The sequence below is a fragment of the Pongo abelii genome, chromosome 1 (genome assembly GCF_028885655.2).
Source record: "Pongo abelii isolate AG06213 chromosome 1, NHGRI_mPonAbe1-v2.0_pri, whole genome shotgun sequence".
Lineage (NCBI taxonomy): Eukaryota > Metazoa > Chordata > Mammalia > Primates > Hominidae > Pongo > Pongo abelii.
The window spans coordinates 77,579,954-77,598,829 of NC_071985.2; positions in this window are offsets into that span (position 1 = coordinate 77,579,954).

Here is an 18,876-nt window from a genome sequence, read left to right on the forward strand (position 1 = left end):
AAAAAAAAAAAAAAGGTAAGAGGCCATGATTTGGCTATGCGCAGTGGCTCACACCTGTAATCCCAACACTTTGGGAGGCTGAGATGGGCAGATCACCTGAGGTCAGGAGTTTGAGACCAGTCTGGCCAACATTGTGAAACTCTGTCTGTACTAAAAATACAAAAATTAGCCAGGTGTGGTTGTGGGTGCCTGTAATCCCAGCTACTTGGGAGGCTGAGGAAGGAGAATTGCTTGAATCTGGGAGGCGGACGTTGCAGTGAGCCAAGATCATGCCATTGCACTCCAGCCTGGGCGACAAGAGTGAAACTGTCTCAAAAAAAAAAAAAAACAAAAAAACAAAAAAAAAAAACTTGTTGAGAATCTACTAAGTGACAGACTGTGTAGTAGGTATAAGAGCTATAGAGGTAGATATATGATCTTTGGACTTTGGACTAGAAGAGATTTCATTAACTTTGAAATGTTCCCTGACCATTCTTTTGCCTACTGCTGAGAAAGGTGAATAGCTTTGAAGCTATTCCCACTTGAGACTGAAATATTCTGAAGTCTCTTCCACTTGCCATGATCAAATATCCCAAGAAAGGTATTTCAGAAGTTTAAACCCAATTAATCTCAAAGCAAAATCTTTAGAAGTGGCAGAAGAAAATGATGGAAGAGTCCCTAACTCTTCAGACATCTTATTTCCCTCCTAATTCTTATTCTAGTTTCTTGGGGGGTTTTTCATGTGAAAGAAATGAACATCGGGTAATACTCTTGGCTAATTTAGGGCATTTTCTTTTGCTGTTGCCTTTCAGATTCCTCGGAATCAGTACAGAGGGAATTTGTAAATGTTATTTATTATATGTTCATGCCACTTATCATTGTTCAATATATGACTTTCTCTTAAGCTTGCCCCCTCTCCCATTTTTAATTCCATAGCTCTGTGTCCAGAATGAAAAATGCCAAAGGGAAAAAGAGACTGACTTGGGTTATATGACCCTAGAACTACCCTGTTGGCTGGAACTGGAATCTGAACTCCTTGTTCTGCCACTGATCTGCTGAATGACCTCAGCTATCACTTTCAGAATCAATGTGTGATGGGATGGTATTTCCACTAAGAAGGGTGTTTAAAGAATTAACTGGAGCTCTCTATCATACTTAGAAAAGATAAAGGCAATTGGGTATTACCAATCAGGTGCTGAGCTAGTTCAATAGACAGGCTTCACATTGGGTAGATTATGGAAAGCCTTGGATCTCTTACTGCTAAGAACCATAATCAGCTTAAAAGGACCTGAATCAGTGAATGCTCAGAATTTCCTGTTGAGGATCAGAGTTGGTGCTGTGGTTGCTTGCAGGAAATAAAGCAGGATTAGGTAGCAGCATCAAAGACCTGGGTCACTGGAGACTGTGACTCCTGACATGTCTTTAAGCAGAACTTGAAACTGAAAAAAAAAGGAGTGAATTCCAGGCTTCAAATGTAAGGATTCAGGAGTGAGTTGAGAGGTGGGGGAATTGCAGATTTTTCTGTATTTATTTCTTTTTCTTTTGGGTTTTAATTCTTCCTTTGCTGATCCTTATAGGATAATTCATTTTAAAACCTCATTTTTAAGTCTGCTCATTTTTAAGCCTCCTTCTTTTAAATAGTTAGCCATTTTTTAAATTCCAAGCACTTTTTAGAATACCTGCTCTGTGATACAGGCTGGGGATACACTGGAGAAAAAGATGTCACATCTTCTCCCAAAGGAGCACATAGTCCACGGGGGAGGAAGAGAAGGAAAGTATGTCAGCAGAGCATGATAAGGAACATGATGCAGCAGATCACGGGAAAGTAAGAGCTTATGGGAAGAGTCCCTAAACCAAGCTGATTATATTAGGGGGAGCTTCCTGGAAGAGCTGATATCTGGTCTATTTTAGGGACAAATTGATATCAGCCAGGTGAGTGAGTGGGAAAGAATAGTTCAAGTAGAAGGAAGAATATGTACAGAGATATAAAAGAGGAAGGCAATTCAGAGAGCTCTAAGTAAAGCTGGAGCTTAGGGTTTGATCTGGGAGGAGTTCCAGGGGATGAGTAAGCAGAGGCTAGCCCTGGAATGTACCTGTAGGCCATGCTAAAGGACAGTTTATCCAGGAGGAAAATGAACAGCTATTCAAGTATTTTAAGCAGGACTTATTAGAATTGTGATTTAGAAAACATTTTTTAAAAATAATAGTATGATTAGTTAATATTTATTGACTGCTTATATTCTAGGTATATTTTAAGCACTTTTCTTGATAAAATGCATTTCAGTCTCACAACAGCCTTGCTCAAAGCCATAAGGAAGCAGTAAGGTTTGGGCCAGGGTACAAACCCAGTCAGGCTGCAACCAGCGACCCTGCTTTTAGCCACTAAGCTGTAAATGTATCTTACCTTGTTGTTTCTCAGTGACAAATACTAATTCTCATTGCTTATCTTTTCCTTATTGTTTTTGAATTTTAAGCCAGTATACTCTAGCAATTCTCATGTACAAAAAAGAGATCCGACTTTGTAAAAACCCCCAGATTTTATTGTAAAGCCTAGGGGGCTTATTAATTGGAAAGAATGAGCAGAAAATTCCATACTTACTGGACATTTGTTTTTGCCTTTCTGAGGCAGTTGCATGGTTGCTCAATGAAGATAACTCTGAAAGGCACTTCTCTTTGTTTAATTCTGAGCTTTGCTTAGAATTTGTAAGAATCCCTATTCTGGGTTCCGTTTCTGGATCCCAGAATGAATTGTTCCTCTTTTAGGAGCCTAGGAGAAAGAAAATTTATCTTCTGTATCTCATTTGGAGCCAGTTTTTTGGATTCAAATTCCCAGTTAACAAGGAGCCCAGTTGAGAAAAATCAAATCAGAGTTAAATGAGGGATAGTTAAAAAAAAAAAGAAATATATCTTTCATTTATAGAGGACAAATCTTATGCCTTTAGGAAGTCCCAGATTGTGTAGAACTCCTGAGATATGTTCACAAACATCAAATCTTACTTTTATTCAGTCAATCAACTAAATATTATGAAACAGGTATTATGTGCCAGCTATGAGATAGAGACGTAGAGATAGCAAACATGCTAACTAGAGATAAAGAAATGATTAAGTCATGGTTTCTCCCTTCAGGCCTAATGGAGGTTCTCAGAATCGCTAATATTTCAATGCAGGTATTTGTCATCTTCATTTCTCTGTATACCTCCATCTCCCCCATGACTCTCACCACATGAATCCTTTGACTTGCAAGCAATCCTAAAACATTCCTACCCTGGAAATCCTGCAATTTTGGACAGCCATTCTCATCCAGGGAGAGAAAAGATGGCTCCTAACTTGGACCAGCTGGCTGAGCCAGTTTGTCACCAATCCATCACTTCTTCTTACTTTCCCATTTGACTAACAAATGACTAGGCATACTTTAGCCTGTGTTGTTGTTGTAGGACTATTTGAGAGATATTGGACTGTGGCCATTTTCTAAAGGGAAATGGGAATATTTTGCTTTCAAGCCATCTGTAAAGAATTACTATTACTTTAAGCATTGAAAACAGAAATATCTCTAAGAGAAATATCATTCGAGGCCAGGCACAGTTGCCCACATCTGTAATCCCAGCACTTTGGGAGTCTGAGGCAGGAGGCTTGCATGAGCCAGGAGTTTGAGACCAGCCTGGGCAACATAGCGAGACCTTGTCTCTCCAAAAAAAATAAATCAAACTAGCCAGATGTGGTGGTGTGCACCTGTAGTCCCAGGTGCTAGGGAGGCTGAGGTAGGAGGATTGCTTGAGTCTGGAAAATGGAGGCTTTGGGGAGCTATGATTGCACCACTGCACTCCAGACTCCAGCTTGGACAACAAAGTGAGGGAAGGAAAGAAGGAAGGAAGGAAAGAAGGAAGGAAGGAAGGAAGGAAATAAGGGAGGGAGGGAGGAGGAGGGAGAGAGAGAAAGAAAGAGAAAGAGAAAGAAGAGAGAAAGAAAGAGAAAGAAAGAAAGGAAGAGAGAGAGAAAGAGAGAAAGAAAGAAAGAAGAAAGAAAGAAAGAAAGAAAGAAAGAAAGAAAGAAAGAAAGAAAGAAAGAAAGAAAGAAAGAAAGAAAGAAAAGAAAAATGTCAATCCTTTAGAGAGTTCTGAAAAGCCCAGCTCTTTGACCACAAGCCAACCCCATTCCTTCTCCAAACATACCAATTCCTCCTTGGGAAGGTATGAGTTACGAGACCTCAAATGCAATGGGTGAAGATCAGTTGTCATGGAAAAGAAGCTAGGGTGTGAGTAGTTCATTCAGTCCCATACCCCGTTTCTAACCAGACACTGATCTAGGGAAAGAGCTGAGCCGACTGCCAAGGAGCTAAAGGAACAATCTGTGATCAGACAGTCCCAGATCAAAGAGCTTTGCCCTCTCAGTATTTTTCAGGAGAGCCTATCTTTCTCACTCTTGAATGGAGGAGGACATGGAGAACTATGAGGAAGTGAGGTTTGGAGTGAATTTTACATAAACTCCATTAACCACTTTCTCCTGTTTTCTTTATTCTTCTCTCTTTCTCTCTACCTACTCCTCTTGTTTCCTACTTCATACTGCCCATCTCCAATAGTATCATACCTCTTTTCCATACTCCCAAGAGTTGACAAACCAGTTACTCAACTATCATCTTCACTTCTGTAGTCATCACTAACCCCAAGCGACAGGTCAACCCTCTGAACTGGAGAGACAGGATGTGCCTTTTACAAAGAAAATTAGGGCAGTCTTCTCAAAGAGAGATGCCAATCTCAGCTGTTCCTAAACAAACCATTGCATTCAAACTTCCTAAGGATATCATTGACAGCATTTTTGTGTAGTGTACCAGTTGATGACACCTTGATTTTACAGATATAAAGGTTTAATCATATTTGTTTCACCTGTATTGGTACAACACAGTATCAAGCCATAATGAGTGTATATGGTATTATTTGCTCAGCCCTACCCACTTACTTTGAAAACTATGTCTCTCCTTCCACAGCATTTCGTCCTTATGGAGTTCTTATTTAGTCCCATCTGAATGATTATAATCGATTACTTGATGGTAGGGCACACTTTCAAGTTGGGTCTGGTGCCTTCTAGATCTTTGGGCTTGAGATCACAAGCAGCCAAAAACTGTAAGTCATAAATCTTGGAAGATGTCCATAGTCTTATTTTTCTATGAGGAAGTAGTCTGCAATAGGAGAAAGAAAAAGACAACATCTAAAGACAACAAAGAAAAAAGATAGAGATAGAATCCTCACCATATTAGGTCCCTGGCTGCAATGGTTCATGGGGTCTGCTGCATCCCTGCCCTTCTTGTGGGTTGGTTGCTCTGGGAGAAAAGCAGGATCCTTCAAGTTCACTTCCATTTTTTCTTGAAGTATTAAGGTATGAATTGAATTTCTGTCACTTGGAACCAAAAGTATTCTAACTATTTCCTGGTACATAGCAGGAACTTTGTAAATGTTTGCTGAATGATGAATGAGTAGTTTTTCAGTGTCCAAATGCAGAGTATCATAAGTCTAGAAGATGTTGGAAAAACCATTTGGTTTATTCCTCACTTCCAGGATGGATCCACGGGCACACCAGCCAACAAAAAAGTGTTCTTATCTTTAAAACCCTCCTGGAGGAAGATTTTATAACCTCCTTTGATTACTTAACATAGGAAATGAGAGGAACATAGACAACCATGACTTCTTGAATCTCTCCTTCTTCTTCCTTTAAAACTCTCCTGTCTTCCTTTCCCAGTATTGATGATTTTCCTTTCTCTCTCTCTGTCTCTCTCTCTGAGACAGGGTCTCACTCTGTCATCCAGGCTGGAGTTCAGTGGTGCAATCCTCCCACCTTAGCCTCCTGAGTAGCTGGTGCCACAGGCAGGTACCTCCATGCCCAGCTAATTTTTAATTTTTTTTTAGAGATGGGGGTCTCCCTATGTTGTCCAGGCTGGTCTTGACCTCCTGGGCTCAAGTGATCTTCCCACTTCAGCACCCCCTTAAGTGCTGGGATTACGGGCATGAGCAACAACACCTGGCCCCACTTCTCATTTTTAAAATGTTATTTTAAATCTTTTAACTCTTTCATCTCTTTCAATGTTTCATATGATCTAAAATCTATTTCTATTTTTCTACCTTTTTTTGGTTAATATCATCACATATATCATTGTCCTCTAATGGTAAGCCTCATCAATGTCCAGAGAGTTGAAGAAGCTTATTATAAAGGGGTATATCATGTGCATTCTTCCATCCAGCAAACCTTTACTGAGAACTTTGTATATAGCAGACACAATGGTAAGGGCTGTAATACTGAAACATTACAGGTAGCTCCTCAGAGAAAATGAATCACTTAAAACCTAATCTAGGCTGGGCGCAGTGGCTCTCGCCTGTAATCTTAGCACTTTGGGAAGCCGAGGCGGGCGGATTGCCTCAGCTCAGGAGTTTGAGACCAGCCTGAGCAACACAGTGAAACCCCATCTCTACTAAAATACAAAACAAAACAAAACAAAACAAAATCAGCCGGGCGTGGCAGCATGTGCTTGTAGTCCCAGCTACTCAGGAGGTTGAGGCAGGAGAATTGCTTGAATCTGGGAGGCGGAGGTTGCAGTGAGCTGAGATCGCGCTGGATGCACCTGGATGACAGAGCAAGACTCCGTCTCAGAAACAAAAACAAAAACAAAAAACAAAACAAAACAAAAAACAAAAACAGAACAAAACAAAAACCTAATCTAAACCTAACATCATTAAATTTCATTTGTCTGAAACTGAAATAATTAAGGCTATCATCCTTATTTTCTTCACTGATTCATTCACTATTCACTCACTCAACAATTTTTTTTAGTTTCCATTTGGGGCCAGATGCTATTCTAGCTCTGGGTTTATAGAGCTGAGCAAGGTTTCTGTCTTCTAGTGGGGGAAGACAGAAAAAGCAAGTTGATAATTAACTAATAGTTTCAGGCCATTTCAGAAAGTGATAATTGTTCTGACTAAAAGAAACAAAAGAAGGGATTAAGCATCTTGGGATGTGGGTGGGCTATTATAAATGAGAAAATCAATGGGGTCTTTCCTGAGGAGTGACATTTAAACAGAAACCTGAGTTATGCAAAAAGATGAGCCATGCAAAGATCTGATAGAATAGTCCTGCCATATAGCCTGAGGAATTGGACTAGATGGTCTCTGGTGTTCCTTCTAGATAGAAAAACTTAGAATTTTACCTTTCCCACCTAGTTCTTGTTTTACAATAAGTTTCATATTTCCCTTCAATCCCTTTACCAGCATCTGCATTTCCAGTTATGGAGCCCAGAATTAGCTTAGGAGCTCTAGGGAGGTTTTGTCAATAATTAAGACTGATGTCTCCAGGCGCTGATACCCATTTCCATAGATGACAGCATGCTACTTAATAGAAGCTACCATCCAAGAAGGATGACCTAAGATGCCAGACACAGAGAAGCTCTGTTTTTTCAGGAAAAAGGATTGTCTAAATGAGCATCTTGGTGCCGTGGTTAATTTGCTATATAAGCCTTAATTTCTCCATCTTAATAGTAACTTTGAAGTGGTCACTATAGACAAAGTATTGCACTTCAAATTTAAACCCAGAGAATACCAGGGAGGGCAACACAGTGGGATCACATCTCTACAAAAAGTAAAAATAAAAGAATTAGCTGGACATGTGGTGTACACCTGTAGTCCTAACTCTCAGGAGGCTGAGGCAGGAGGACCACTCGAGCTGAGGAGTTCAAGGCTGCAGTGAGCCATGACTGTGCCACTTCCCTCCAGCCTGGTGACAGAGTGAGACCCTGTCTCAAAAATAAACATATAAATAAATAAATAAACTAACAGAATAGAGATTATAGGTTAAATCCCTACACAATGAAGTTGGTCAGATGGCTATTATCTTTTGGTTGTATTAAAAATGACTAATTTTGATTATTGCCAGAGTAAGTGAGCCATCTTTTGGGCATTGTGAACCTTGGTTCTGAGGGTTTACTTTTGCTTCTGCTAGTCACTTTGAGACCACTTCATATTAAATTCTGAGACTGGGGATATTTGGGCCACACTAGCAGTGTGAAGTTAGACCACCAGTGAGAGTACCAGCTTGTAGTTTAAATTCCCAGATGAGATGTTCTTCCCACTCTCTACACTAAAGCCAAGACTGAGACATGTAAGATTTTTTTTCTGTCTCTCTCTGTGAGGTGAGTTCATTTCTTATTTACCTTTATATTAAGGGTATAGTTCTTTGGTGTCTCAGCTTTATGTAGGGGTCCCCTATTAAGTTTCTCTTATCATACGTTTATTTAAAGTACCTACAATAGTGGTTCATCTTTTACCTGATGGCCTCCTAGATTGGACAATATATGCTAATTAGTGGAAAGCTTAGCATGTGGGGGATGTGGTATGCCAGAAAAGAATAAGAATCTTACTTGATTGATGACATGCCCATTTGGAGTCTGAATGCCTGGGGGAGACAGGTGACAATAGTAGACTTTATGTCTTAGGGAACCACATCAAAGGGAGTGGCTCTGAGAGTTTATGAAGTGTAACTATCGTTCAATGTGAGTGTGTTCCTGTTCTTTTCCTGGAAGATAGGGCACCTGGGGGCCTTGCCCACCATTTGTTTATTGTTTTTCTCCTCTACTAAATGTAAATTCCATTAAGAACAGGGACTTTGGTTTCCTTCTTCACCAATGTCTTCAAGTGCCTATAATAGTACCTGGCTCACAATAGGGGTTTAACAAATATATGTGCAATAAATGAATGTGTGGCAGGTCCTGGGGCCAGAGCCATGGCCATGACACCACAGGCCTCAGTTTGCAGTGCTGAGAAGGTTCTGTTCCCTGGCTCAAATAAACAGTTTGAAGCTCCAGAGATAGTAGAAGTGGGAGCCAAGTCGTGAAGCCAAGTGGGTCAGGAAGGAGGGGAGCCGATGTGTGAGGAGGACTGGAGCAGGCAGAAGATAGGATCCTGGAGGAGTGCCCGAGCTGGAGAGCAGGCTTCCTTTCATTCCTCCTGTAGTCCCTGCAGCCTCTGGTGTGGATATGCTGAGGGCGGGGAGAAAAGCCAGTGTAGAGTGAGCAGAGGGGTTTCAGGTAACACTCATGGGTGCAGTTTTTTTTTTTTGAGACGGAGTCTCCCTCTGTCGCCCAGGCTGGAGTGCAGTGGCGCAATCTCAGCTCACTGCAAGCTCCGCCTCCCGGGTTCTCACCATTCTCCTGCCTCAGCCTCCCGAGTAGCTGGGACTACAGGCGCCCGCCACCAGGCCAGGCTAATTTTGTGTATTTTTAGTAGAGACGGGGTTTCACCGTGGTCTGGATCTCCTGACCTCGTGATCTGCCCGCCTCGGCCTCCCAAAGTGCTGGGATTACAGGCGTGAGCCACCGCGCCCGGCCGTGGGTGCAGTTTTTAAAAAAGCCTGCCAATGAGATCCTTACACCATAAAAAATGTTTTACAATTTTTTTTCAATCTAAAAAACAGCTCATAGACAGAAACAAAGCAGTAGAGTGCTTAGGTGTCCACAGGCTTGGCTTCAAATAGGTTCCTGTCTCTCCCTCATTAAGCATACCTTTTCTTCAACCTTGTCTCTCTTTCTTATCACCAAACTGCCTTTTTTCTTCAACTCATTGCAATCCAGCTTTGGTCCCTAATACTTTAACTATGGCTACCCTAACTTTTTAATTGTGGAATCTGGTGACTTCTTTTTACTCCTTTCATATTTAAATTCCCTATAGTATTTGGCACCATTGATAACTTCTTTGTAAACTTCTTCCTCCCTAGGACAACAATTTTTTATTTATTCTCAGTTTATTTGCTGCCTTTTCTTTCTTACCTTGTCCTTTGCTGGTATTCTCCAGGCCTGCCCACTTGTACCCCTCTCCTCCCACACTACATCATGTCCTTGGGGTAGCTCATTGATATGTATAGCTTTAAATATCATCTTTAACCTGATGACTCCTAGAAATGCATCTGCAGTCCTGATCTCTTTCTATATGGCCAGACTATATATATAGCCAGAAACTTTCAAGATTACCAACCTTGCCTGGATTATTGCAAAGGCCTGGTTTCTTTTTATCTCATCTCTCCTCTCCTGCCACTCGGTTTCCATTGTTTGTTCTTTCTCAGATCTGTTTTGATCATGCCTCTAGTTCTCTCCAGCCTATAGAGTAAGTATTGCACAGCCACATAATATCATACTGGTATAATCTACCTTTTTAACCTAATCCCCTGTTAATCTTACACAATGCTTCTATGCTTTTTGCCATGAATACATCATTTTTGATCAATGCTTTGTTTCTCTACATAAGCAATCTCCTCTTCCTGGAATTCTCCCATCCCACAGGTATCTGCTTGGGAAACTCTTATTAAAGACCTAATTAGAAGGTTACCTCCTTCAGGAAACCTTCCCAGATGTGCAGTCAGTGTTAGTCATTACAGTACTTGGGAGGGTTCCCCAAAGCATTTTGCACATACCTCTGTTATCACACTATCATATGGTGGTATTGTAATTCTCTCTCTCTCTCTCTCTTAAGACTGTGAGTTTCTATGGAAAAGTATTATGTATAAATCATCTCTGTAAAGTTACCATAAATCATATTACCTGGCATATATTAGGAACTAAAATATTGAGAGAATAAATACATAAATGAATGAGAGCAAATGTTGGGTTTGGCCAAGGTAGGTTTTCGTTAACCATGAACTCCCTTTGAAAACCAGCACTGCCACATTTCTAATTTATATGTCAATCCTTGATAGATCGCCCTCATTGACTCTTGTGTAATGTTCTACAAATGAAGAGTCAAAAACCTTAGACCAGCATTGGAAGAGAATGTCTAAACACAGAAAACACCCTAATTAAAAGTCCCCCAAATACAATTTCAGATCCATCAGACCATATTGCACTTTATATTAACTAATAATTTATATTTATTGAGAGTTGTGTGCTAAAGTGCTTTACATAATTACTACATTTACTTCTCACAGCAACCCTGTGAGATAGGTACTACTGGGGCTCAGAAAACAATATCCTGAAATGAAGGCCTCAGAAGCAGCATTAGAAGTAAATATTTTTCTCTGACCTTCTGCTGCCCTCCTGTCTTGCAGCACCTTTCTCCCCTGAGGCTAGTCATAGAAACTAGAATCTCTCTTCTCTATGGTGAGCCATAAAAACCAGAGCCCCCCTTCCCCAAAGACACCCTGCCCCATACCCAGAAGGAGGGAGTGCATGCTCAGAGACACCAAGAAGAATTCAGACAGGCAGGTCTTGCTGGGTTTCCCCACTCAGTCTACTAGCATTTGATCACAGCCTTTTTGTCCAATCATATTTCTACACAACTCTCCATACTTTTTTGAATCTAAGCATCAAAATGGATAATTTCTCCCATATCTTTAGGTCTTCATTCCAAAGGCTCTTTTGTGTATACAATTTAAAATAAATGAGTATGTCTTTTCTCCAATTAATCTGCCTTTTATGAGCTTATTTGTCAGTGAACCTTCATAGGGCCAAGAGGTTGGCCCCTGCAGTACCGTCTTACCATCTTGATGTTATAGAGGAAGAAACCAAGGTCTAGAGAGGCAAGTTACTTGCCCAAGATTGTGCCATCTGTAATGGAACTCAGCCAACATGAGTACAGAGCCCAAACTTGTAGTCACTATGGTTCATCACTCTGCTAGAGAGACTGTCCCTTTGCACTAGATCCAGTGCCAAGTGCTCTTTAAAATTCATTTATGGTCTAAGAAATTATTTCTGCTCCTCTCCACCTTGAACTTGGGCCAGAGACTCCTCTTAGTGCCTTGTGTATACTTCTATCATAGAACTTCTAAGATTTTGTTGTTGTTCTTTGTTAACCTACCTCTACTGCTTAATTAGATCACAAACTTCTCAAGGGCAGAAAATGGTTACATTCACTGTTGTACCCACAGCACCCAACACAATGCCTGTTGCTTAGTAGGTTTTTCACAAAGCCTCTTGCTTAGTAGGTTTTTCAGTGAATGTTTATCGAATAAAATAAATGAAATAGAGATAAGCCCCAGGCTAACTTATTGCTCTTCTAGCACCAACATCTGCTCCCCAAACTTATGTTTTCCCCTCTGTTCTCCAAGGATTTCTCAGTGTTGAAACCAATATCCTCTTTTGTTTAACATAGAAATTTCACAACTCCCTTGAAAAATCACTACACAAAAGCTAACAGTTTTTAGCTAGAGTTCATCTGCACATCTTCCTGGCTAAGAAGATTTTTTTCCAATTTGCTTTCATCATTTTGTATTATAAACACAAATATATTTTGTTTTAAAATACATGTATGTAAAATATTTCAATATTGAATGCAATCTCTAACTGCATCTGTCTCCCCCATAAATCATGATACGGCGCTACTGAGAATCCCTGGTCTTCCTAATTTTGCTCTGGCCAGACTCCTTTCCCCAGACAGAATCTAGCCCCTTGAACTTTGTGTCCAGTGACTGAGCTTTACCACAGGTAAGAAGTGCCTTTGACACTTCCAAGTACCCTCTGACACACACACACACACACACACACACACCCCTATATTTGGTCTCTAATGGCTGACAAAAACCCCAGGACTGACTGGTGCTACACATGTTCACATACATGTTCAGACTTTCACATGCTCTTGGGCCTAGTCTGCCTTCCTACCCACCACCTCCCACCTCCCAAGCCTTGTCTATCCTGGTGGGCAAGTTTCATGCCAGGACCTGGCTCTCTCTGGCTCCTCCCTACCCTCCCATTCCAAAGACATAACACATTTCCAGTAAACCTGAATGTCTAACAGGTTGAGAGAAGAGAGGCCTCTGCCTGCAGCAAGTGTGTGGCATTTCCCACTCTGGGGAAACCCCAGAAGATAAGGCTTGGTTTTGTTTGGTTTGTAGCCAGATTTATCCCTCAGAAGGTAGAAGATTTCAATGAGGGAGTTGCTACTTCTAATTTAACTCTAACAAGGTTGTAGTGATTGGTAGATATAATATCTTAGATATTGTATTGACCAAGGAGTGAGTATTATTCACAATCAGAGGGGCAGAGTAGGGAAGTGATAGGTGCTCCAGGTATGTATTCAAAAACACCTAAGTTCAATTCCCAAATTAGTGTGAACCTGAGTGTGTCATTTAACCTTTGTGAGATCCAGTTTCCTCATCCATATTATAGGGATAGTGATACCTCTCTTGTAGGGTTATTGTAAGGATGAAATGTGATCTCTCTAACAGTGTTGAATAGGTAGTGGGGAATCAATTGTGCTCAACTAACCACCCTCTTTACCAGCACACAACATGGATTGGACAAATATTAGTTTAAAGTCAGCTTTCCAAATATTAAATGAAAACATGTGTTTGCTTCTATGATCAGAGATTCTAAATAGAAACTTTGCATGCTTATTGTATCAGTCCTTATAAGAACTGTATTACTGAGATAGATTCATTATAGAACACAGGAAAGACCCATAGATGTTAAGTAACTTGATCAATGTTATACCATTATAAAGGATCATAATTCTGAGTTTATCCTTGTGATCATGTCAACCCAAAATGATGAGTGCTATTTCATGTTTACCAGGATCTCTCATTGGTAGTTACATACAAATTTGTTATTAAAAAGGAAAATTAACATTATTTAATAAATGACCTTTATTTGATAGCAGCATTTGTAATGAACAACATGAAGAGCCATATTATTTAAAGAAGTCTTTGGCTTCTGCAAAACAATTATCTTTGTCTCTTCAATAGATCAACAGATCAATGTAATGAAAAAAGAAGTTGGGGTGGAGTTCTAGATGAAAGGAGGAAAAATGCGATATGTCACCCTTGATGTGACTTGGCTTTGAACAAACCTGCCGTAATTGTCATGTTGAGGACAAATGGGGAATTCGAATATAGACTAAGTGAATATAACAATAAGGAATTATTCATATTTTGTTAGGTGAGATAATGGTGTTATGTGTTGAAGGGCTGCAAGTTGAACTATATAGTGGTATAATGTCATGATATCTATTTTAAAATGGTTCAGCAAAACAATATATAGGTGAAGGAAATGTGGCAAAAATATTGACAATTGTGGACTCCAGTGGGAGGAGATATAGGTGTTTTTGTGCTATTATTTCTACTTCTGTGTATATTTGAATGTTTTTACAATAAAATATAAAGAAGAGCCCCCTGGGAATCCTTGATCTAAAGAGAGAGTTCTAAATTTATTCTATGGGATCTGGTTCCTGACTCTGTTCCTTTCAACACTTGTATCAAATACCTAGAGGAAGAAGACCAGATTGTCAAATTTGGGAGGACTAGTCAATGATGGAATCTAGATTCAGAAAGATGGTAACTGGCTGGAAGCTAGCTGGAATAAACCCTAATAAGAAATAATATAGGGGCATGCATATAGGTGTAAAAAAAAAGTAGCAGCCTAAAGAAAGCTGTCAGAACAGTAATTCTCACTAGAAGGACAAAAAGTCTTTAGCTGGTAGCAAGTCAGTGTGAAAGAATGAATGTAACTTAGCTGCTAAGAAGACTAAAGCCATAATAGTCTGTTTTTCAGGCAGTAGGAAATCCAGAACAAGAGAGGTTAAGATTCTCATAGCCACATTTGGCCAGGGCATTAGTAGAATTTTAGATTCTACTCTCTAGGTGCTGTAATTTGAGTGGCACTGGGGTGGATCCAGAGAGAATGACTGGGTCCATGTCATACTGCCCAAATAACCTGGGATCTTAAGAAAAAAAAAAAAAAGATTTTTTTTTTTTTTTTTGGTAAAAGTGCCCCAGGAAAGAATTGCATTTGCTAAATAGATAGCACTGTATGAAACATTGTTGCTTTTTTTAAATGGGGAGAACAATGGTAAATTTAATGCAAACAGAAAGGAAAAACAAGTGAAAGTGCTTTGAAAAGTTTAAAATGCTACATAAATGTTACTATTTGCCAGTAGAAGCCTCTCAGTGGCAAAACTTCCCAGGGCCAGAGATAAAGTTTGTTCTTTAAACTGGAAAGTTGTCCAAACCTTGTAAGTATTCAAGGACTATGTTGTTTGAGTATCAGGAAGACAAACAGTTATGTTAATAGCTTATCACCTAGATTAGCCCTCTGGCAATTTTAAAAAGATTTTTTTGTTTGTTTCATCTTGTTCTATTTTTGAGTCAGTGAAACATTCACATGGTTCAAAATTAAGAGCAAATATGGGTGTAGTCTGAAAAATCCTCTTTCTTGGCCAATTTCTGTCCTCCAGCCACACAGTTCCATGCCTTGGAGCCAATTAATGTTACCAAATGTCTTTCTTGTTGTTTTTATGCATATCTTACTCTTCATGCATCTTTCTCAATGTGAGAATCCAGGAAGAAAGGCCTTCCTGACTCTGGCTATGTGACATCCCTACAGGATGATCCCCACTACACAGACTGAGTGGAGGACAATCCCAAGAGGTTTAAAAACAAGTTTTCCTTGAAACAGCAGACATCTGCTGGTACCTGATTCCACTATTCTGCATTTCGTTGGCCAGACAGTTAAATGTCTTGCCAAAGACTTTGCAAAGAACAAGCGATAACTTCCCATGTGGGTGAATATGGCTATTTCCCCCTTCTGACCACTTTCTTGAGATATTCACACAACTTCCTCTTTGTTCCTGTCTAGAGAGCTGGATGGTTGGTGATATGGAGAGCTTTTTTGCTGCAATCACTGAGTGTTTCTGTTTATAACTCATGCCTATTTGCATACTGACCTGCACATGTGTTCACTTGTGTGCATGTTTGTGTGTATATCTTATTCTACAATTGAAACTATTAGCTCCTCAAAGGCAGGATCCTAATACCTAAACCTTTTACAGCCTTGCTGTCCCAAATTCAGGGATTTTACTTCATTTTTTTTTTTCCATATGGCTTGGTAAGCTTAGGAATAGATTTTTTTTTTTCATTTGAAATATCTCTCAAGTGTGTTCAGGGTAGCTCCTGCAGGGATATGGTGTCAGCATGAGATATTGTTCTTGTCCTCATTAAGTTATACATTTTTCTAGAGAGACAAGAATTACGTGTATTAAACAGGTATAATATTTAATAAAGTGCTAAATTAAGATGTTTTTGAAAGGGAGATGGTTGAAACAGAATTGATCATCCCTGTTTTCTCTAAGGGTTACTTAAATTTTATCCATTTCTAAATTTTCTAATTTCATCTTGACTCTTCAGAATTTATAGGTTTATTTATAGAAACAAGACCCATGCTTCCTCTTCTTCTTGAAACTCTTTCATACTCTGTTCAGTAATGCCTTTCTCATCCCTAACCTCCCTCAGCCTGAGTAACTACACCCAAATGGGACATTCTAAATAGGGCTTTCCTTAGGAGGACACAAGGCAGTTATTAAACTTGTTACACTTAGGCTACTTGAAGTTATGTATTCTTAGACATGTTCAGAACAATGGGCAGCTCCAATGTGTTCTACCACAAGGGCTGGGAGGTGATGGCTCCTGACAGGTCTCCCCTGAGCTTTGACAGTTTGGGGAAGGGAAAATACAAGTGACCCTGAACACAGCACATGGCAGTAGAGGCCTGTAGGATTTCCCAAGGTTAAACTGGGAACTAGATGTGACAATGAGTTAAATATTTGTTTTTAAAAGCTACAGCATGGCTTTTCCCAAATACAGCATTTCTCTCCATTCCTGGCAATAAAAAAATTTTGTAGATTGATTGGTTTTTTAAAATTCCCTGTTAGGGTGAGGAAAGATGAAAGAGTATATCTGACTCATGTCAGTGGACTTTTATTATAATAAGAGTCATTGCTTAAAAAAAAAAAACAGCAAAAGCAGGCTTTACCTTAAAACAACAACAAAAATCTACCCAAGATTATCCATTTTGCAAAATTAATCTGAAATGTATATTACTTTGAACTAAGAATAACATAATCAGTAGATTTTCATAGTGAAGAAATTACCATGGCCCATTTATGAGAGATCTTTTGGATGACGCTTAAAAACATGCAGCAGGTAAAATAACTGACAAGCTCAAGTTATAACCTCTAAGGATCCAACTCAGTGCAGGAAAGATTGGGCTAAGAGGGATGGCAGAGTCAAAACTTTGACTCCCACAGGAAAAATAGAAGCAAAGTTGGTGTGAGTAAGAAGATTTATTTTAAATAATACTACTGGTAGAGAAAAATCACACAGCATATATGCAAATCTCTTTGCAAGCTTAAATTGAAATGATAGCATTGGGTTAGTCCTGTGGAGGGGTATGTCAGAGTTGGACTTCCCAATTTAGGAAATTGTTCCCTCAGTCCTATTACTCTCAGGATTTTGTTGTAGGAGTAAACTGAAAAGGAAGTCCACCAGCTGGCTAACTATTCAACAAAGCTGCAGATGGAGTATTACTAGTGTGCTGAGGCCACACTAGGTCCAGGTTTAGACCTCAGATTCTGGGAAATGAGTTCACACTAGTCCAAGCAAATTAACAATCATTCACATAGAGAAATGAGATTTCAAAGGGAACTAGACTTCTTGTGCTAACTGGTCAACCCACTCTATTTGAGAAACCAAATGAAGTTTATAAAGTTTTTAAGTAGACAATCTGAGCAAAGGGAGGTAAATGATGCTAAAAAGTATCATCAGACGTTGAAAACCTGCTGTCGACTTTTCTCTAATACCTCTGTCGAGTGACTAGATTAACCAGATTAGTGAGTAAAAACATCCTGGCATCCCTTTCCCTAGAAGGCTAGAGACACAAGGATACATCATGTAGACTGGAAATTCACATAGTCTGGGGACCCCTGGGAGTCTCTGAAGCCCTTCCAGAGTGTCTGTGAGTTACAATTGTTTGCATGATAATACTAAGATGTTATTTTCCTTTCTTATCCTTCTTCTCAAGAAGCCTCAAGTAGCCTCTGGAAAACTTTCTAAGTATAGTGGAGTTTTCCAGAGGCTACATGACATGTGATAATGTCATCACTCTGACAGCTGATTGGAAGTATTTAAAAGGTTTCTCCATTTTAATTTCTAATATAATAAATAGTTCTTTAGTGTTTTCAATGTTTCAGAGTGTAAAATTTCCTAAGACCAAAAGTTTAAGAACCATTGATATAGATCATCCTTTTCTGTCATCATACTACCGAACAACATGATATTATTATTTTTTATTTTACAAGATTTTGGAAATGTCCCAGTACTATGGATGAAGCCATCTTGACCATATTTAGGAAGCATTCTATCTGACTAGCCACATAGTATTCTGATTACCTCAAAAGCTCCAGATAATTGCAAATGGGGCATGTATTCTCTATAATGCATGGGTACAGTTACACCCAGTCTTTTCACTGGATATATTAATCTGCAACAACAACAAAAGAAGGAAACATTGTTACCTGTGATGTGTCTCTCCTTTGACAACTGTCTGAAATGGGATCAGAATTCAAGGGCACTGTTTTTGGAGTTCTTAAACTCCAATTGAACTGAAACCAAGAATCATATCATAGCCTACCAGGAATTCAGGACAACCAAGCAAATTTTTCTGTTTTTGTTTTTGTTTTTGTTTTTTCTTGTGCAAGAAGTGAGGCCAATTTAAGGACAAGGCCATTTGTTTGAGATTTTTGAAGTCCATTCTTCAAGGAAAGTCACAGACACTCTGGAAAGGCTTCAGAGACTCCCAGGGGTCCCCAGACTATGTGAATTCCCAGTCTCCATGATGTACCCTTGTGTCTCCAGCCCTCTAGGGAAAGGGATGTCAGGATGTTTTTACTCACTTATCTGGTTAATCTAGTCACTCAACAGAGGTATTAGAGAAAAGTCAACAGTAGGTGTTCAAAGTCTGATGATACTTTTAGCATTCTTCAAATACAATCAGGCAGAGGTTGGTTCTCACATGTTGATCCAGTTTCCAGTTAGTCAGGATCTTGAGATATGACAAGACCATTGCTTCTTAAATAACAGAGGTGTTCTTTTTATATATATAACCCC